The 19,494-nt window shown below is 33.8% G+C and overlaps 1 long non-coding RNA gene across 1 annotated transcript in view; it reads right to left on the bottom strand.

Moving 5' to 3' along the window:
- Positions 1-9,549: 9,549 nt before the first annotated feature.
- LOC145725166 (uncharacterized) overlaps positions 9,550-19,494 on the bottom strand; it is a 245,324-nt gene continuing 235,379 nt past the window's right edge. Inside the window, exon 2 of the long non-coding RNA XR_014177185.1 lies at positions 9,550-9,736. This is a non-coding gene — a long non-coding RNA (uncharacterized LOC145725166). The remainder of the gene's footprint in view (positions 9,737-19,494) is intronic.

Here is a 19,494-nt window from a genome sequence, read left to right as displayed (position 1 = left end):
ATTTTAGTTTAATAGTTTCACGTTCTTAAAATGAAAAATACTGAAACACATCAAGAAACCAGAATGTTCAAAAAAATCAACCATTTTTTGTTAATATTAGATGTAAACTGTGCCCTGAGACGACATTGTCTAATTTTATTTAGTAAGCTTATTAAAATAAACTTAACTGCAAAATTACTAAAATAATAATTGCCAAAAAATTTTTTTTTAATTTTGGCATATAAAGTGACACTTTTCAAAACTGATTAGAGTGACAAAACGTTTTACTTTTCGTAACTAGTTACGAAAAGTATCACTTTATGTAACTAGTTATGAAAAGTTCATTTCATCACTCCCAGTTTTTATGCATTTCCGTAGAAACACATGGGCGACATCCATCATAACATGTCGTTGTCACAGTTTATACAAGGTGCTAGGAAAGTGAATATTTGTGTTAAACCACTTTAAACGATGGTTTTCACAGCTTTTTGGCCAAAATTAGAAAAAATTATGTATGCTACACGTTTCGAAAATGTCTGTAACTCATTCAAATTGTAGGACCTCGCTGCGCTCGCCCTACAAACATTCATTCGTTACACAAAATCGAACTTTTCGTAACTGGTTACATAAATAGCTATTGTTGATATTCAAATAAAAATTCTATTTTTATTTGTTTGACATTTTATTCTTCGAAAAACCTATAATATTTTAAGAAAAGGTCTGTGATCTTGATATATGACATTGCAAATGCATTATTATAAATAATTAGAAATTAATTATTTTGAAATTTTAAATCAAACAGAATTTATGAAATGACAACCTTGTTCAAGTGACACCTTTTTTGATTATTTTAGTTCTTTATTTATCATTGCAAAGGAAAATTTGGTCTGCCTAGGATAGCGTGAAAATCTAGAATAAAACAGCGATTACGTGCCATTAAAAGTCAAGTTAAACGTCGAAAAAGAAAATATACGCGTCGATGCCCAATTCTGCCATAATGTTACATTAAAAGAACAAGAATAGAGAAGCGTCGGACCGAAAACGACGTAAGGAAGCGGCAAGAAAGAATCATGAGACCCGGGAGATTCAAAGTAAAGCCAGAATGGAAACGGCAGGAAGGAAGAAGACGATCTTCTATGTTTATTTAAGCAGTTAGATTTGGAGGAAATTTACTTTCCATTTCGACCTGCACATACAGACTAGGAAAACATTTACATCGGAAAGAATACAATATTTAAATTCAAATAATTTAACCTTGGCTAAATCTAAATTAAAGCAGATTTCCGTTTGGATTTAATTTGGAATCTGATTCAGCCTGTAACATGATTAAGCCTTAAGTTATTAAGGGTGTCATCTGCTTGTCTGTCGGTTAATTAAGCCCAACTTAACTGCGGAACAGGTGAAATTTTCATTAATTAATTCTCTCGGATGATGTCACTTGAATTATTTAGCACCTATTCTATATTCTATTCCGCGTCGGTTATTAAGTTTGAATGTATTAAGGGGAAGACGCAGAGATTGGCATTGGAAAGTTGCGTAAGAATCCGTTTCAGACGACTTAATTGAGTAAATTTTAATGTATATGCAGTTTCTGTGTTCCCATTTGACGTAAATGCATTTTAGACAAGTTGTCGAATTGAGAATTCTGCAAGGTGCATTAACATCTGTAGACTGCAGTCACTGGTACATGCACATACCAAGGGGATGCAAATCCTATTAAAAATGCACACTAGGGGACTTTCTAAGCCTCCCCATCGATATACGTAATGGGGCTGACTGCTGTTCCGTATTCTAAATCTATTTTAAGGACAGGTTGTATCATTCATACACTTGAAAATGCTGCGTTCTAGTTTTTAGTTTTGAATTTACTAAACTCTTACCAACCATTCTAAAATTTCAAAACTTACATTACTCTGTGGTAGCTAATTTGCCTTTTGACTTCACGTTTAAAATCTACTAAAAGAAAATTATAAAAATCTACAACCCAATTCGAGAACGTAGCATTCATGCATCAATTGCAAGAGCTCAAGTAGAATTAACTATGGATAGCACTCCATTATTAAGCTGTTTGTGAGCACACAAAGAGTATGGTTTATTTTTAATCTTACCGTAAAGAAAGCTGCGAATGTGTAACTTAATTAATTTTAAATGATAAAAAAATATTTTTAGGAAATTGAAATGATTGCACAGGAATAACTTGGTGAGAGAAGTCCCCAGACACTAAAAGAGAGTCTAGGAACAAGAAAAGTTTCCGTTTTATTCGGAAGCAAAACGTTGTTATGTAGATGTATTTGTTACGTAAAAGTGACAAGAAAAGTAGCTTTTTGTGCCAGGAAATTGAATTCTGCTGTAAAAGATACGGCGGATTATTTCAAATCGAATAAGATGCAGATTGTTAATTTTCTAGTCTTTTTGTTCAAAAAGTATGGAAGTGAGAACTAAATACATCAAAAGCGTTGTCATTAAGTGCAGAATTTTTCCACCTACGATCCTCTAATTTGTACTGTTAAGACTTTAGAAAACTTATAGAAATGGATTAAGTTTTGAAGGGAGTGAAAATGTAAATTTTAAATTTTGTTTTCCAAAAATTGTTGTGCGTTGGTAATTTTTTGTTTATTTTCTCTATTCAAAACGTTTTTTTGTTAATTTACTTATTATTTTTTAAGTGAATAGTAACAGTTACATAAAAACATGTTTTGAACATTCTCTGTCAATGGGAAACCATATTTTGAGTACAGCATAAAATAGTTTTAATAACAAATAAATATTTCTCTATTTTTTCAAAATAGTTTTGAAGGTACTAATGGTTAAAAATGGTCTGAGGTCTAAAATTCTATCATTTTTACCCCGTGACATGTTAGGGCATTGTAATAAAGGCAAAATCCTCCATAACTGGGCGTAATAACGTGAAATCCCTTTTAACCCAGCGAAGGCGGCCATTCGGCACCATTCATTCATGTATAAACACTTCGTTAATGCGACCGAGATACGGAGTCCGAAAACGACATTTCTCTCCCTGTGGAATCTGTGTCGCAAACCGGACTTGTATCTCATAATTAACGCGATCCCTCGACGAAAACTGGGTAGTATTTGCAACACCAACGAAAAACATAACTTTCTTAAACGAAATTTTAACAGAACAACAATTTTCGTTTACTTAACTCTGTTTACAGGGCAAAACTACACTTATTCTGGATGAAGCAATGATCAAATGGTGTTTTACTATTATATTTACTCTCATACAACGAGGTGTCGACCACAAAATAAGCCATGTTTCAAATAATAAAGTAATGTAATTGCAAAACTGTAAAAGTAAATATTTCAACGAGTTATTTGATTTTTACATTATTTACATAATATATAAAATAGCTACCTATATGTTGTTCTATAGGATGTGAAGTTCTGTTAAATCAATACTTGATATTTTACTAAGAAACTAAGCAAAATTAGGTCCACAAAAAATGTATTCCAGCAGTTGAAACAGAAATAAGAAAAAGTTAAACATTGAGTACTTATTACATTTTCTACTACTGGGCAGCATTAGATTATTTGGTAATATAGTTAGCCAGAACTATTCGTAACAGTGGAGATTTAGGATTGAAAGATATTAAGATTTCTACTGGATTAGAAGATGAGAAACACACAGTCTTCTCTACAATAATTTTATTGAGCCTCTAATTAAAGAGGACAGGCTCTACTTGATTCAGGCACATAAGTACCAATCTTCAGGTGCTAGAATGTGAAATAGTCTACTAAACGAAAAACCAAGTAATCAAAATTTATATCAACAGTTAAAAAGTGGAGTCGATTGTCTTTTTACATAGAGGAGACAGCAAAACCTGTGGTAGTTTGAACTATAGTAAAAAGTAAATAATAATTGTAATTAAGCACTGAATAAAACTGCAATTAAAATTAAACTTAGTTAAGGATAAAAATAAAATTTTTATAGTTACCTTATTCTGGAGAAAAAGATAATTATTACGACACTAAACTAATTTACATTGACCATTTAGAAAGTTCCATAGACCTTTGAAAAAATGTCAAAGGCCTCTACAAGGGTTTTAAACATTTCAGGAACTGTTTTAAAGTGTCAGAGGTCTCAACAGTTTTGAATATGCCAGAACCGCTAAATTTTACTGAGAACCTTCTAAAACGTGCCAGAGCTCTCTACAAGTGCCTTAAACTTTTCCAAAACTGTTTTAAATTAATAGAGACCTCTAGAACCATTTTGAAAGTGTACAAGACCTCTAAATGCTACTGAGAACCTTCTAAAAAGTGTCTACAAGTGTCTTAAACCTTCTAATAACTGTTTTAAATTTCAAGAGGCCTGTAGGACCATTACGAAAGTTCCGTAAACCTTTAAATCTTATTTAAAACATTTTTAAAAAGCGTTAGAAGCCACTAAATACTACTGAGAACCTTTTTTATAAGTGCCAGAGAATTCTACAAGTGTTTTAAACTTTCGTAGAATTATTTTAAATTTACAGCGGCCTCTAGAAACATCTTGAAAGTTCTATAGGTGGTTGAAAACCTTTTAAAAAGTGCCAGAGACCCCTACAAGTGTTTTTAACTTTCCCAGAATTGTTTTAAATTGCCACAGGCCACTAGAACAGTTTTAAATGTGCCAGAACCTCTAAATTCTATTGAGAACCTTCTAAAAAATGCCAGAGCCCTATACAAGTGTCTTAAACCTTTCCATAACTGTTTTAAATTGCTATAGTCCTCCGGAACCATTTTCAAAAGTCGGTACAAGAGTCTTAAACCTTCCCATAACTGTTTGAAATTTCAAGAGGCCTCTATAACCATTACGAAAGTTCTTTAAACCTCTAAATCTTATTTAAATACTACTGAGAACCTTTTTATAAGTGCCAGAGAGTTCTACAAGTGTTTTAAACTTTCCAAGAATTGTTTTAAATTGCCACAGGCCACTAGAATATTTTTAAATATGCCAGAACCTCTAAATTCTATTGAGAACCTTCTAAAAAGTGCCAGAGCCCTATACAAGTGTCTTAAACCTTTCCATAACTGTTTTAAATTGCTATAGTCTTCTAGAACCATTTTCAAAGTGTCAGAGACTTCTAAATGCTACTGAGAGCCTTCTAAAAAGTGCCAAAAGTCTGTATACAAGTGTCTTAAACCTTCCCAGATTTCCAGAGGGTTTTACAAGTATTTGAAACATTCCTAGATTTGTTTTAATTTTCCAGAGGTCTCTATAATACCATTTTGAAAGTTCTATAGGCCTCTAAATGCTTTGTAAAAACTTTTAAAAAGTAACAGAGGCCTCTAAAAGTGTTTTAAACTTTCCTAGATTTTCTTGTAAGAGGCCTCTAGGACTGTTTTGAATGTGCCAGAGCATCTAAATTTTACTGAGAACCTGCTAAAAAGAGCCAAAGCCCTCTATTAGTGTTTTAAACTTTCCCATAACTGTTTTAAACTTCTAAAGGTTCCATCGACTTCTAAATGTTATTGAAAACCTTTGAAAAAGTGCCAAAAACCATACAAGTGGTCTTAACCTTCTAAAAATTGTTTGGTATATAAATTTTGTAGACTCTGCCTTAAGTTATAACCTAAAACCATACTCATTTTGACACTCTATATCACAGTTTTACCGGCATTTGCACCGTCGTACTTTAAGCAAAGCTTAAGTTAAGTCTGGTTTAGAGTGTGACATTTTTCATCTGTACTGTCACAGTCTGACCCACACACTTAAGCTCAGCTTACAATACGTTCCGTATATACATTTTTCTCTAGTTCGAATAACCTTTACTGGTTCTAATAAGAACCCAGCAACATCCGTGACAAAAATGTTGTCATGCGAAAACTAAATATTATTACCGTGGGCATCCCTTGACGAAAAGACGTCGCTTCTAACGAAAACATACAGCTTCATTTCGGACTCGGACTTTTTAATTTCGCCAGGGAGGTTTTCCATTTTTACCGGATGGAGTAAGTTAATTAAGCTTCGTTCGGAGGGGAATTTATCACTCCAACAGTAAAAATACTTGCCGGGACAAATAATTCTAATTTACTTTGGCACTCTTATTTTCGGGGTAGGAACAAAATCTATAGATGAGAGTCGATAACGAAAACTTGGTGGCAAAATTGATTGGGACGACAGCGAGCCATATAACTGAAATAAAAATGATTTGTCCACAAAATTACATCAAACTTCTCGGAAATAAATAACCCCATCCGAAGTTAGAAGCGGGATCTTATTTCGGTTATTTCAGGCGATATCGGGACCTTACAGGGGTTAATTCTCAGGGGGAATCCCCCGGTCGACACCAGTTTCTACTGTTAACAATTCAGTAGTTTTACTTCTGGCTGTCAGAGTAAAGTGTAATAAAGTCCAATGTGTATGTCGTTTTTCGTTTGCTCTACTCATCTTTTAAAAGGGGATTTCTACTTTTTGGCTTCGGTAATAAACACTATTTAGGCACCCTCACTAATTTCTTTTCCTACTCCGTAGGAGTTGCAAAATTTAATTTGTTTTTTTTTATCAATTTCAGCATGATCTTCTGCCATCGATCCCATCGATCATATCTGGAATGGTGATAAAACATATTGAGAACGGTAACTAGACTCTGGAGTTCTCAATCATTTTAACTAATTGAAAGATGATCCTAATAAGGGATCCCGTACGCCCTTACGTGTAATCGGCCCTTGGAGCTACATTATATGCCGAGAGATTTTTATGAAATTTATAGCCGAGAAAGCTCTCTTTTCAGAAATGCATCAATCAATGTGTAAATTTAACGTCCCAGCTAAGATTTGCAGTTTTGTTTATTTAATTCTATCGTTATTAATTTAGTAGACCTATCACAATATATCGTATGGGCGTTTTCGAGTTGCAGTATTAAGTGGCTAGGGATTACATGTCAAGTCTGGATCCAATTAGATTTATAAAGCGCCATACAATTAAACCATACGTCCTGAAATAAGTGTACAAACACTTCATCCTCCCCTCTGATTAAGTAAAAGACTACAGGGACGTAGAAAGAGGAAAAAGGATTTTATAGCAATGTAGGACTATTGCTGGTATAAGAAGTGTCAACGTGTCCTTTCTTTTCATTTTATTGTCTCGTTATAATGTAAAAAATATAAAGAGATTTCAGGCTAATATTTGTCTATCTCTAACTATAACCACAAAGGAAAACTGCTAGTAGAATTTGAAAGATGTGTTCCAAAAAAAAACATAATCCACGACGTTATTTGTGGCAAACGTAAACGACAATAAAATTCAGTCAAACTGATTTTGCAAAAATTTTGTTCTTGACTTTACTATGCTTTTGCTAGAGGATGTTATAATTATATTCCCAAGCTATATAAGCATTTACCCATTCCATTCATGGCTCAGCAGAAGCAAATAAAACAGCAAGCTTTGTAAACAAGGCAATAGTGAAATGCAAATTGACTATTGGAAAAACTCAAACAGAAATGAAAATAATAGAGAAACAAATATACAGTGTGACCCATTTAGAATGGAAACACCCCTATAAAATTTTAGGTTATTAACCGACTTCAATGATTTTTTTTTGAAATAATTAGGAATCAAATGTCTATTACGGGAGAAAATTTTAAATATTTATTTCAGTTTTCAGGTCATATTACGATACTTTTTCTTGATAGAAAATGGAGAATTTTTATTAGCGATTTTTTTATTGAAAAAATTACTACGCCACTGGATCTATAGTGCTTTCAAATAGCTGTGACCAAAATTTCATAAAAATCCATTCATTAATAACAAAGTTATTACAAAGTAAAATTCAAAAATCCTCTAAGCTAACGGTCACAAAAGAACACCCTGCATCAACTGTTGCCATAGAAATGGTGTTATTATTTACTTGTTTATTATTAATTATTAATTGATTAATTTAATTTAAAAAAAAATAAAAAAAATAAATTAATTTTTTAATTTTGGTCACAGCTATTTGAAAGCACTATAGATCCAGTGGCGTAGTAATGTTTTTAATAAAAAAATCGCTAATAAAAATTCTCCATTTTCTATCAAGAAAAAGTATCGTAATATGACCTGAAAACTGAAATAAATATTTAAAATTTTCTCCCGTAATAGACATTTAATTCCTAATTATTTCAAAAAAAAAATCATGGAAATCGGTTAATAACCTAAAATTTTATAGGGGTATTTCCATTCTAAATGGGTCACACTGTATAATAAAAAAAGAGTATTGTAAAAAGTGAATACATTGAGATTTGCAAAAGAATAGTAGTCCCTAAAAAATAACACACAGTAGTCCCTAAAATATCAGTGATATATGTCCATGATAATGTGAAGACCAATGTGTGTTATTTCCTTCTTTTGATATTCATGAAATTCTACTGAGAGATAATGGAAGCTACTACTGGCTTCTGGACTGGAAGCAAAAACATAGCTTTTGAAAAATAGCCCACAATCTATTTTAGCATCCTGAAATATCCTTTTACAAGATCGAAATTGAGAACCGATCCAACTAAACTGAAAACAAGCGTGGATAGCAACCAATTCCAAAAAATTTAATAAAGAAAATTGTATGACTACTGGGGGCAAGTTAGCGAACGCTTCAGAGAAACGATATATAAAACGTAACAGAAACTCGATCCGACACATAAAGAACAAAACAGATAATGAGTAACGTAGAAATGAAGACTGTAAGAATAATAAAAAGCGAGAGACAATCATCAAATACAGTATATGAGAGCAATGAAACATCCAGAGCATCAACAAATGAGTAAAAGCAAGAAAAAAACACTGAAATAGTCATGTTGACCTCACAGTAAAAGACCAACAGAAGGACCAAAGAAAAGATGGAGGGGCAACCTACTGACAACAACAGAAACAGAATGAGAGGCAGATAAACGGGAACAATCCTAGTCAGACGAAGAAGAAGAAAAAGAAGAATCTTGAGTAGGAAACGATGTCGATGGTCGATTAGTTAGAGACATAATAGAACAAGAATATAGTTCTAGCGAAATAGAAGAGAAAGTAGGATTTTGGGGCAAATCTCGTGTTGACCACATATTCAGCTCTGTCCAGCTTCATAAAAAAAACTGTTATAAATAGAGATGGATGCCTTTTCCTCGTTGACTTTGCAAAAGCTTTCAACACGGTTTCTGTACAAAAACTTGGGCAGCTGACGGAAAAATCTCAAATAAGTTATACTGCAATAAAACAGCTGTATCACCAGGCATTATCAAGATTTAAATAAGATCGGCAAGATTGTTGTTTATTCTCTATTTTAGGAGATAAACAACATACAACTCAATGACGAAAAACTCTGCATAACAACTGCATTTTGCATAATTACTCAGAATAAAGAAAAATACGAAAAATGAGGTTTCTCGGCCATATGGATGCGAAACATGACAGTTAATGAAACATCTGAAGGCGAACTCCGTAACGATGTAGGAAATAGAAAACGCATAGAAATAGACAAGAAAGAAAATTTCTTTCTATTAACTGTTGGTACTTTCTAAGCTGTTTTCTATCACATTCGGCTGACACCGTCAACAGAAAACGGGAACTTATCGGTCCTAAAAACATTGACTAATTTCTAGTAATAAACTTAGGGCTTTTACTTGTTTCGTCGTATTCAGGGTTAATGACAAGTATCAATAACAATAATTTGAATAATTCTACGTTTTTTACTTTCTTTTTCAGTAATTAATCATATATTTCAAAGTTTACATTCTAAAATAATCCGTTTTGTTGCCATTTTTGTTGTTGGTTTTATTTATTGTAGTTCTGTCTCTTCAGTTTCTTATTTTCTTGTAAGACCATTAATATTTTTCAGTTGCTTGTAAACATGCTATCAATTTTTATGCATTTTGTGAAGAAAGTAGGATGGGACTTTAGGATGTATTGATGGAACCCATATAGCCATAACACAACCATTCCATCATGAACAGCTTACACCTCAAAAACAATAACTAATAGATGCATTAACACTTTAACTAAAAAATCAAAAACAAAGAAAGGGGTGTGCAAACACAATCAATTGGTCCCCAACACAACCTTATTGACACAATGTTGACACTGACGGGCATAAAGGTTAAAAAACAAAACATTTGAATTTTAGAAGACGACGGAAAAGAAAGATTGACAAATACAACATTTCATAGCCGCAAGAGAGATAAAATCATAGCAAGACCTCATTTGGTCTTTCTATTTTACACAACCCGAATAGCTACGTAGAGTGCCGATCTTCGCCAATTGAAACGTAGAGAGTACCATACAGTGCGTTTTTTTTAACGCGCAACATAGGATTTTACGTGTTAAATTTTTAAGCCCATGTTAGACCATGTTATTTTGGAACTACAAGTATAAAACTTGACGGGTGTGTCTTTAGTACCCTGGAGCTTAAGTAAGTCTACCAATTTGGTCTAAAAAGTGATTTAAAACTGGAAAAAAATCATTTTTTTTCGAAAAGATTTTATCCTTACATACTCCCTGTATGCATTGTTGTTCCTTGTTGTTTTTGATACTGGCAGGGCAGGTGGCAGGTAAAGTGACTTATTTTGACTGCATCACGACCCGACATCTTTTGAACGTCAAAAGGGCATTTTATGATTGTTTGGAATATACTGTTTGGCTTCAAACGGAGGTCAATTTGAACAATTCACTTATAAAAATACTTCTTTTGTTCTTAACTTTCTTGATATAAAGTTAATGATCACCCTGTTTTACTTTCTACGCCAAATTTTACCTGCTACCTGCCGTGCCAGTATCAAAAACAACAAAGAACAACAATGCATACAGGGAGTATGAAACGATAAAACCTTTTCGAAAAAAGATGATTTTTTGCAAGTTTTTTAACACTTTTTAGGCCGAATTGGTAAATTTACTTAAGCTTCAGGGTACGAAATAGCCACCCGTCAAGTTTTATACTTGTAGTTCCAAAATAACATGGTCTAACATGGGCTTAAAAATTTAACACGTGAAATCCTATGTTGCGCGTTAAAAAAAACGCACTGTATATTACGATGGAGAAGGGTTTTCTATGATAGCAAAAAAATTTCCTTGCTATTCGTTAGAGAGTTCGCCTTCTGGGTGCGTATTCTTAAAACGAGAGAAGGAAAAGGATATACCTATAGAATGTAACAGGAGCCTTGTCAGCTGCTTCTGTCACATTCTACAACACTGTCAACTCTCTGTCAACACTTTTTTGATAATTCCATTCCCTGTTTTCAAGAATTCGCGCCCTGGAGAGACGAAAACTGGAACTCTTTGACTCATAAGTTATTAAGCTTGATCTCATTAGTATGCCCCTGTTTTTTAAGTATTATTCGTAAAATGTTGTGTAAATACTGTACCCTTCTTATGCTGACCATGCTAAATGAGTTACAGCTTAATCTGAACAAATTTGTGAGGAAGTAAAGTAGAAATTTTCTATTGTCAGTTCTCTCTCTTGCTTTTGGTAGGCTAATCACGCCTATCAATCAAGTCTTCTCTTGCTAATAGATTTTTTATAGTCACTACGTTAGTTGCTTTTACATCAAGCAAAAATTTAAGTGATTAGTTGGTTTTCTAGAAGAAGTATTTCTTCTTGAAAATGTGTGTTAAAATTCATAGTAAAGCTATTGGGTTTAACTTTTATCATAAAAAGTAAACTCGAGTATATTATTTTTGAAATCAGAAGGACGATGTTCTTCTGGTTAATAATTTTATCTATAAAAATTATTCAAATTGTTAGATAAGTTGTGCTGATCTCATGGGTTGGCCACCGGTGTCTATGGTATTCCCAGACCTTAACTTATGGGATTTGTTTTCCTGGAAACTCTTTTATACACACAACATTGATAATGTAAAAAAAATTAATTTGATACGTACTCGCCTATCAAACTTTTATAAGTTTATTTGCAAATCAATTAAATCACATATAATGTTTATTTATGCCATCCTATAGACTCAAACTGTACTACTATTAAAATTTGTACTTGTTTTGAGTTAAACTATACGTATATGACTTGTTTTGCACTTATCTGGCAAGTGACTGCAAAAAAGTGAAATAAAGAAAACCAAGAAATTAAATTACTTTTTAAAAGTAAATATAAACCATTTTCAAGGCGATTTAAGAACCTGATTATGGTTGCATCTTTAATATATCAGCCATCGAAGCAGAATATATTTTTTAAATTTTTCAGATATACAACAAAATAAAATAAGTCAATTAAACATAATAAGTTTGCTTCCTACTAAATAATGAAAAGAAACAGATACGCCACTGGAATAAACGGAAAACAAAACGTAATAAGGGCTGGCTCCCGGGGAGTGACAAATAAGCGCATTAATTTTAAAACACCCTGTGACTTCATCGATCCCTTAAGGGCTCTTTGAATGCATTAATTAATAAGGCAATCCCGGAGAACATAAGAAACGCTGTTTATTGTTTCTTTTTTCACTTAGGTTCTTTCGGGGCAAACTTTTTTTTATAGGGTAGTAAAAATTTAAGAAAACTTTGTGTAGGGCTGCGGAAAATGGTTATGTTGACTTTAGGACTCAAAGAAGGGCGTAGCTTAAATTAACTAAACCCAGACCCATTCCGTTAATTTTATTGTATATTTAAACAAGTATCTGGATATTATTTTGATTTTCAAACACTCTGTATACTATTTTCTGAATTCTTAATTCTTCTTAACACATTTGTATATCTTTGTTGTACTGTTTCTTAGATACTTAATAAAAATCGAGATTTTTTCAGCATAATACTAATCTAAAAAAAAAAAGTTTGCTGAACTTTTTATATTGAGTTACCATTGGACCATGATGATTAGAATAAAAAATTGATAAAATATTAAAGTAGTGAGGTCTAAGGTTTTCGATATGTTGCAGTATTGAACATTTTTACACCAATAAAATCCCACGGGTTTTCGAAAATTGATTTTCGTAACCTCAAAGGCCCCTCCAAAGTTTTCGTTCGCCTTTGACACCCGCGAATTTACATAAATAAAATTCCTTTTGCGACACATCACCCCCCTTGAAAGCTGCGGCATCAATGTTATTTTTTGTTTTTTTTTCGTCGTTTGGCTTTTCGGAACGCGAATGTTTGCGCTGAAAATTTAATTTGGCAGAAAACGTCGGAATTTTAGACAAATCGTAACAAATATTCGGAAAACATTTATTAGATTTGCTGGGCCTGTATTTGTCACGCTTATTTCGTTTCAAAAATGTTTTTGTGTGGTTGTTTAAGTTGACACAAAAATTGAAATTAAAGGAATGACACTTTAGGTGTAAATGAACCCAAAAGATGACTCCCCAAACATAACCGCGTACGGCCACATAACTGAACTCAAACATGTCGTAAAATACTTAGGCGTAATACTGGACCAAAAACTAAAATTTACAAAACACTTAAAAAATGCAAGAACTGAAACTATTAAACGGACAAAACACTTTAGAGCACTGACATACAAAAACAAAAGTATTAGCACGAAAACCGCCACACAAATATACAAATCCATCTGTAGACCAGTTCTAGACTACGGACACTTACTTAGAGCAAACGCTACTGACAAAATTAAAAGATATACTCAGACTACGGAACAGATTGCTCAAGTTGATGAGAGATGCTACAAGTCCAGGAACTTTTCCTTTCGGGAAGTTCCCAAAGTTGCATCGGCGTCCTCTGTCCTGGGGAAAGGGTGCCCCCGCTGACGAAAAGGCTCTTCTGGCGCTCTTTTTGTCCTCCATTTCTTCTTTCTTCGTCAGCTCGTCCATCTCTGGTGGTCCTGGCAAACTGTAGGATGTCCAAACAGCCGGCTTTCGCCCCTCTGTTTTTAGATCCTAAAGTTTTTGGGGTGTTAGGGTCTGGTGAGTGGAAAATGGTTTTCCCCCTTTTGCGTAAGCTAAGCAGGGGAAAGTGCGAGGAGTGCATTCAGAGCCCAGTTAGCACCGGGATAACTGCGGAAAGATTCTACCCAGATTTTGAGAATAAAATTCTTGCCACCCGGGGGGAAGGTCTGGGGGAATGGTTGTCCTCTTCTTGGCAGGTTGGTTCTGAATTTTCGTCTATCTGAAACAGAAAGAAAAACTTACTAATATTTACTCGTTATCCAATAACTGGTATCGGGGTCATTTGTGGGGTGCTTCTAGCTCCGGGTCGTAGTTCACTGCTTCTCGCAGTAACTGATTTTCGCTGCTCTCTGCTTTTTGGAATATCTTCACTGCGCTCTGCTTGATCCTTTCCGTTTCTGACGTACCATGGGGCGTCCACCGCTGTCCTGAGCGCAATGTTTCCCACAGCTTGGAGTTTCTTCAGGTGCGATTTGGCCGCGTACCCCCACGCGGCCGAGGCGTAGGTCAGGTGCGGTTGAAGAACCGACTTGATGAGAGTCACTTTGTTCCTAAGTGCCAGCTTCGATGTCCTGCTTGTCATGGAGTACAGTTTTGCTCTGATCGCTCTGGCTTTTTGTCTGGCGTATTCTATGTGTATTCTTTTAACCTGACGTTGCCTTCTGTCCTCATCTTTGGTTTTCTTTTGAAGACTATGACCTGCGTTTTCTCTGCGTTTAGGTCGATCTCCCATTGGTTGCACCGTTTCTCCAATGCTGTGGTCTTCTCTTGCAGGTATCGGGTCAAGTGTCATCCGCATAGAGCGCTAAGCTGGTCCGCTGCGTTCTAGGTGGATCTGAAAAATAAATGTTATAGAGAAATGGCGACAGTACTGCACCTTGCGGCTCTCCTACTTCCATTTCCCTATAACTTGAGTAGGCGCTGTCGATTTGGATTCGGAAAGCGAAGAGCTGAAAGAAAAGATCTAATTAGTTTTACTAGGCCGACTGAAGGGCCGGCATCCAGCATCCTGATTAGAGGTCCTCTGTGCCAAACCATCCAAATTGCTCGTTGGGGATGACGTTCTGGTCCTCTTCTTGCTCCTTTAGCCTCCTGAGGATGAAAACTTTTGCCACTTTTCCCAATAATGGCAGGAGGCTAATGGGCCGATAATTCTGGCGGAACAGCGGGTCCTTTTGTGGTTTCGGGAATAGGATAACATTGGCTCTCTTCCAATCAGCAGGAAAGTGCCTCAGTCGAAATATTGGGCTAACAATATTCAACAGATATAACAGAAGGGTTCTTAAAATGTCTATTTTAATAACTCATTTTTGATTTAAAGATTAAAACCGAATGAGCAAGACGTACAAACAAACCGCTTTTCATTTTCTGGGCGCCTTCCTATTATACTTATATTAGCTACTTGATGTATAAAAAAAATTTCAAATAAACTGCCTTATTCCTCCAATAAATCTTGTTACACGTTTATTAGCAGATGATACAGGCTTTTGATGTGACAAATGAATAAACTGGGTTATTGGTCGAATAAAGTATGTTTGGCGATTGATATACATAACTGTGTTATTTATCTAATACATTGACAAGAAAGTTTATTAACAGATGGAAATACCGGCCCTTAATGTATGAAACACAGTTTTGACATACTCTCTTATGTACTGCTCACTATTTTTTCCAGATATGCACTACTTACTTAAAGTTTTTTTGTTACTCTATCAATAGTAATGTGACACTATTTTGCCAACTATAAAATGAAAATTAATGCGATATTATTTAAAAGGGGCGATGCGTCGACAACGGCAAAATCTCCAGGGTGAGATAAGTTACTTCACACAACTTCATAATGCTTTATAACGCAAACAAATGCTTTCCTTAATTATTAAAGTTTGTTTTACGCCTGTTTAAATGGAAGGCGCTGCTTAAAAGATAATTTTGAGTTATGGAATTTGGTGCGATTTTATGGGAACTTTGTCTGCTATTTTAGCAAAAGTCTACAACCTGAAAATGCTTCAAATTTGTTGACTGAAATAGACATCACGACTTTTATCATCGAGACGTCGAGACTTTTACGAGTTAAGATAATTAGTTATACCAGAGCAACCTGTATACTGTTATGAGACACGATATGACTTATTGAACCCTATATTTGCTTTCGTACGTGTCGATAAGTTTGCCGCCATGTTATCCTCAAAGGACACACCTCGAGGACAGCCGAAGTAATTAGTGCAGAGGTGTGGCAGGTAATAAGGCCGAAAATATCGTTTTTAATTAATAAAATATACGAGGATGCCTTCCTTATCGGCACGTGACATCGAAACCTATAAATAAGACTGAAAGTGGACGTCCTCGGAAAGGGTGGAGGTGTGAAATTATTCAGATCATTCTTCTTGACTAACTTACAAATTAGCTTATTTTGTATTCTCATGATTTTGAGGTAGGTACTCTGTACAAACTTGGAAAATCCATTTTATTATTAATTGTTGTTTCAAATAGTACCAGGGACTATATTATAAGCAACTCTGTGTGTAGATGCATACATAAATGATCAGAATAATTTATTAAGCTCGAAAAATGCTTATCTAATTCTATATCAAAATTCACCCTTTGTTCCGACATTTCTGTGAAATTACTCTTTTAATCTGAAAGGGCATACCGATGACAGAAAGGTGTACCATATTCATTTATTAAAAGCACCCCTAAATCTTATCACTTAATAGATATGACCAGTACCAGGCTAAAGGGTGAATAATTTTACTTTAATGGTAACTAGAATAAATATTTGGATGTTGTAGAGTTTGAACTTATACTAGGTGAAGTTGTCAAATAGTTTTGATTTATCAATTTATGTATTAAATTATTTAGCATTGTTTGTGGAAGAAATATTGTATGCATTACGGGCACAAAGTCACTTTTTTGCTCTTGAATGATTGATGTAAACTTCATTCTCAGAACAAAAACGTTTTACGCTTAATACATAAAAAACTATTTGATTTTTACTATTAGCATGTAAAATGATGTAAAACGTACAATTTTTACGTATCATTTATGCTGATCTGTGGTATACAGGGGGTCACAAATTTGAGTGTAAATATGTGAATCTCAATAACGGTAAGAATTACAAGTTTCCAATTACATTATGGCAAAATTGCTGTTGCGAACAAATCTGTTTTCATAGTGCTAAATACGGAACGCTCCTGTGTGTGTCGTTTTATTTCGGAACGCGCTGTTCGCGAAAAGAGTCATTGCGTTTTTAACCTAACCTAACCTAACTTGTTTTTTGGTTATGTGATCCTTGCACGGCCAGTGTGGTCTAACTTATTTTTTCCTTCCTTTTGTTATTTTTTTCAACAATAAAGTTGCTTTTGATGTTATTTTACCTGAAATTCTTAAAATCTACACACCCGTACATTACAATTGCACTTTTTGGAGTTTAATAATGTGTTTTTTTAAAGTATCTAAAATTCCGATTACTTCCGGAGATACACACACAAAATTTAAAAAATTGTTTTTTTTGTCTTTGGTAATTTAATTGAAAAGATAACTGAAAATAAACGATACTTTAATATTGCCACTTTACCTTCTTTACCACGTGACTATATCATGCCCACATTTTCGATTTAATTTAACTTTTTTTTCACATTACGGTGATGTATCATATATTAATGTTTTTTTATGTAAAATAATTCAGATAATTGACAGATTTCTTTCTTTTTCCCGCTAAAACATGACAACGTCACATTGTAAGTCTAAAAAGCCTGATTTTAGGAATATACAGATTTTCCAAATGTCAATTTATTTGCTTGAAAAGGCATACGAAAATGCAAAATTAATAAGCCGTATAAATATAATATTTCTCATTAAGTCTCTTGAGGATGTAGTAAAGTCACATTTTTGCTCACAACTATATTACATTAAAAGTGATAACATAACCCTATTCACGGGACTTAAAAGGTCACGTGACCATTTTAAATGTCAAAATATTATTTGAAGAGTCACGTCACCATTTTTCAGTTGAAACCGAGACTTTTAAATGTCACAACGGAATCCTAAAGATAATGTGACTGTTTTATATGGCGAATTATTGAAGGGTCACATGACCGTTTTTGAGTTTCAACAGCTGTTTTGAAAATCACGTGATTCTTTTTACGGTGCAAATGGCCACGTGTGACTAATTTCAATCATCAAATTTATTTTTAAAGGTCTCTTTTTTAAAATCAAACAAGAATCTTAAAGGTCAAGCGATTTTTTAAAATTTGTTTAAAAAAAAATAATAAAGCATTTTCTAAGTATAAACTGATGTTTTTGAATAACACGTGTGACTCCTTTTAAGGTAAAACTGTCTTTTTCAATAATCAAATTTACTTCACTCACTTTAAAGTTCACATGACTCTTTTAAGATTAAAAATAGAATTCATAATGTATTAAGTATAAAATTTAGCACCCGGCGGAGAATAAGTTAAATTCAGCATTGGATTAAGTCAGGTTAGGTTATTCTAAACGGTCTTTATATTAGTACAGTATAAGGAAGTTGTTTGCTTGAAATTGGTTTTTTAAAGACAAACTTCAGTAATCTACCCATTTTAAATTCTAAACTGAGAGACTGCGACGGAATTCTAAACATAGACTGCTATGCGGATATTTTAAAATGTTTTTAGAACATTTTTCGAATATTTTCAAGAAAGTTGTTTTATTGAATGACCTACTAAAATGACCTTTGCGAAATCGATATATTACCGAAATCAGTCATTTAAGATCAAATTGCGAGCTGAAACCTCCTGGATATTCTGAGAAAGGTTGTAAGTAGTAAGTTTAGGCTTCAATACTGGCATTTGTAAAATAGGCAGATTATTGAAATTCGTGCTTTTAAGTCAAATTTCAAGTAAAAAACTTTTTGAAATTAGACTTTTAAAAGTTATAATGATGGTAATCAAATACCGAAACGTAGGATCTCAAATATGACACTGCCCACCGCCCTTTGTACAAGAAAGCCAAGAAGGTGCATGCCAAAAATTCCAATATTGCCGAAATATGGGATTGACAGTTTGCATTTGTTTGTATTGTGGAAATTGAGTTTTTGGATGATTAAATTAATTTTTAAGGTTTAAAGTCAAGACTTGGGATTACTTGCCAAAGTAATTTTTGTTTGCTATTATATATTGTTATTTATATGTTTATTGTTCTAGTGAAAGTGTAGTTTGTGTTCATTTTATTGTGTTATCACTATTGTTATTGTTCCTTCATTGTTCTATAATTTGTGGTTGGTTTTTTAACTTAAATTCTATTGTCTCTACAATATGCCGTCCACTGGTTGTTTGCCAAATTTCTAAAAGCAATTTGGTGAAAGGCCCAAAAGTGTCAGTCTTTTACTTTCCAAAAGACCCTGCTCGAACCCAACAGTTGTTGAAAGCTTTGAAGTGGAATGATTTTACTCCAACACAATACTCAGTGGTAAGTACAATATGCTTTCTCATTCAGTAAACTTATTGCCTCTTACATACATTGGTATGTGACTTATGTGAGTTACATTTTGAGGCCGCCTGCATTTTGAGAGCAACAAAGGTTTACTCTGAAGAAACAGGACAGCTTTTAGAAGTTCTATTGGCACATTTACATTTTAAAAGAAAGGTCTTGGTAATAATATAAAACCCATTTCCAAATTTTCTTTGATTGAGCAGTTTTTACATTAGTTTGTTGTACTTTCCAAGACAAAGGGTTCTAACCAAACTTGC

The sequence above is a fragment of the Ips typographus genome, linkage group LG2, assembly GCF_016097725.1.
Source record: "Ips typographus isolate SLU linkage group LG2, UJ_Ityp_2.0, whole genome shotgun sequence".
Lineage (NCBI taxonomy): Eukaryota > Metazoa > Arthropoda > Insecta > Coleoptera > Curculionidae > Ips > Ips typographus.
The sequence above is the reverse complement of the archived record's forward strand: the minus strand, read 5'-3'. Positions and strand labels throughout refer to the sequence as shown.